This window comes from Wasmannia auropunctata, unplaced genomic scaffold (genome assembly GCF_000956235.1).
Source record: "Wasmannia auropunctata unplaced genomic scaffold, wasmannia.A_1.0 LD336097.1, whole genome shotgun sequence".
NCBI classification, from domain to species: Eukaryota; Metazoa; Arthropoda; class Insecta; order Hymenoptera; family Formicidae; genus Wasmannia; species Wasmannia auropunctata.
In genome coordinates this window covers 1544909-1547972 of record NW_012026793.1, presented here as the reverse complement: position 1 = coordinate 1547972, position 3064 = coordinate 1544909, and the positions used below count along the sequence as shown (strand labels likewise).

At 39.8% G+C, this 3064-nt stretch overlaps 1 long non-coding RNA gene across 1 annotated transcript in view; it reads right to left on the bottom strand.

Moving 5' to 3' along the window:
- LOC105462540 overlaps window positions 1–3057 on the bottom strand; it is a 5693-nt gene extending 2636 nt beyond the window's left edge. The window contains exon 1 of the long non-coding RNA XR_976072.1: window positions 2817–3057. This is a non-coding gene — a long non-coding RNA (uncharacterized LOC105462540). The remainder of the gene's footprint in view (window positions 1–2816) is intronic.
- Window positions 3058–3064: the final 7 nt, after the last annotated feature.

Here is a 3064-nt window from a genome sequence, read left to right as displayed (position 1 = left end):
TTAATTTTGGTTATTTTTAGGCAACTTGATGTGCATGCGCTGTCCTTGTTTGTGTCAGTTACTTGATTATTAAAAGCTATTAATAAATAAAATATGGGACAATTTATCGATAAAATAGAAAAAATACTTGTATATACGGATCTAACAAACGACTAGCAAACATTTTAGCACCGAAATATTTATGAAATTATGAGATAAATTAGGTTTCAAATAGCGGTTACAGCCGTTACACTTGTCCAAATTTTATTTTCAATCTTTTACCCAAAATAATTAATATGCAAACAAAATAAAAATAGATGCAAAAATTAGCAAACGACTATAAGCAATCGAATGACGTATTCAAAAACTGTTGAAGTTATTAGTTCGACAGCTGGTTTCACACCGGTGCCAGACTCTGTAAAGGGTCTCTATCTCTATGGTAAAACGGAGAACAATGGCTGCGTTCAGTAGAATGAAACGAAGAATTAGGCTGCGTTCCCACTGAGCGCGTCACGCGTCGCGTCATCCGAATTGACCAATCAAAACATCCCATTTTATTACGTAACTTGCCGTGCAATCCAAGATTTCATACCAAGAAAAATTCTTTTATCTCTAGAATGTCGAATAATCTAATTGATGCTTGCAAGAAGTTGCGCGGCAAATCATGCAATAAAATGGAATATTTTGGTCAATTAATCGTGACGCGACGGACGACGCGACGCGTGACGCGCTCAGTGGGAACGCAGCCTAAAAGCGATTAGTGTATGCGTTGCAACAGTTGTGAGTGTTTTGCTGAACTCTACTTTGTGCGATACTGTGTATACCTTTGATATAACCTGTAAAAGTGATATCTATTAAAAATAATAGAAGCAGCATTATTAATTGCAATGGATAAAGGATACGACATAAATAATATAATAAATTTTATCATGGACGATCTAATATAGAACCATTGCCAAATTATTTATAGAGGTTAGAAGACGTAATGGAAAGATATAAAGAATCAAAATTATTTTGAATATGTAATTCCGAGATACACGGATATACAATTTGCAGAAAAACAACTTTTTTAACTTAAGCATGACTGGGGAGGTAGAGCTCCAAACGGGCACTTGTTTTTCGATCGATCTGTCCGTGGGAAAGAATGCGACCTCCCCCAGGTCGCACCCTTCTCGCGCGTCTCCTTCTAGAAGGTTCTCACTTTTCTGTTGCTTGCAAAGGCGGTTAAATTTTACCGGGTGGCAACAACAGTAATCGGAACCCTCTAGAAGGACACGATCTCTTGCCGCCCCATGCCTTGGTCGCGTGGAACGGCTCTGCGCGAGCGCGCCAAATTGAGCAGCGCGCGGAAAGGCTGCCCGCGATTGGGCGCCAGTGACGACGACTCGCGCTCGGTTGGCTCGCCGCGACGGCGCAGATAATGATAAAGGCTATGTTCCTTTTGAACGCTCACGCGCTGCAAATGCTTATAAGCTTCGCATTGCAATAGCTGTATAATCATAAGTAAAAAGAATATTATCCTATCTTCATTAAAACATATTATATCTAATTCAACATTTGCTAACATAATTATATAAAACATAATCATATCACTTTCAATTGCCATCTCGATACGCTCACAGCAGTGAGATATATATACACATACTGGAGTGAGCCTTCCCTAAGAAAACGCGTGGTGGGGGTAGCCGCTGTTTGAGAGTGACAGCCATGCGGCTTGGGGATTGCTGCCTCACTTTAATAATGTCAGTTAAAGTGAGGCAGATATCCCCAAGCTGCATGGCTGTCATTCTCGCACTACTGTTGCACAGTTCGGCCATCCCCACCACCCCAAGGCTTACTCCAGTATGATATCTCACTGGCTCACAGTCACTCACAAATGCCAAAGGGAACGGCTTTACTGACAATCGTATGAGCACTTAAATTTTAAAAGGAACGGCAGAAAATAGTGCTTATAAGCGTGAGCGCTTACATCAGCGCATGAGCGTCCAAAAGGAACGTACCCAGAAAACGATAGAAAACGATAACATTTCTTTCAGAATAGAAAAAGTGGAACGATAGATACGATAAAACACGATAAAATATTTGGGAAATCCTATCGTTTTCTATTGATTTTTTAAACAGAAAAGTATTTAATTTCCTAAATAAATGTAAAAATGAATAGAAAGATCTTGGTTTTAAGCATAGACATATATGTATATGTCTGTGCGGTTTTAAGTCTAGCATATACAGAATGCGGTAATAACTGCCCAAAATCTCGTGGGCTGGTAGAACAGATTAAACTGAATCGAAAAGTCCTCTACCATTTTGCAAAATTCGCAATCGTTAACGAGATATTAATTTTTGAAGATCGGCGAATAAACGCGTATCCTTCCGCCTACTGCTGAATGCAGGCGCGCGGCGAGATACGACCGCTCCATCGCTGGTTATAGTTGCTAGCCCAGCTAGCCGGTAGTTGACGAGCGGTGGGACGGTCATATCTCGCCGCGTGCCTGCATTCAGCGGTATGGCGGACGGATACGCGTTTATTCGCCAATCTTTAAAAATTAATATCTCGTTAACGATTGCGAATTTTGCAAAATGATAGAGGACTTTTCTGTTCAATTTAATCTGCTCTACCAGCCTACAAGATTTTGGGCGATTATTACCGGACATCCTGTATGTATATAAACGTAGAAATTATATGCTAGTTAACTCGTTCCATATACATATAAATCTAAATCGTCCAAAATTACAGGATATGAAAATAATAATCTAAATAGAAAGAATCTAAATAATCCAATTAATTATTTTAATAGACCAGAATAAAGTTAAGTTGCAGAGCTTATAAGTTGACTCACCCAACTCGTACGTCGTAGGACTATTGTACTCTGGGTATCAAGTCGTTATCTCTTCCACGTAGCAAGACGCTGTCCAGCCAGAAATACGAGAGCGACCTTGCGGTGGTCCAGTCCTCATCCTAGGTCATAATTACGCTGACCACGAGGTCCGATAGTGTCCAAAATGGCTTCCTTCCTTCTTTTTGTGCTTCTTTTAAATTGCACGGCTCAGTATATAAATAAAAATAGATTCCGTTCCATACAGTATA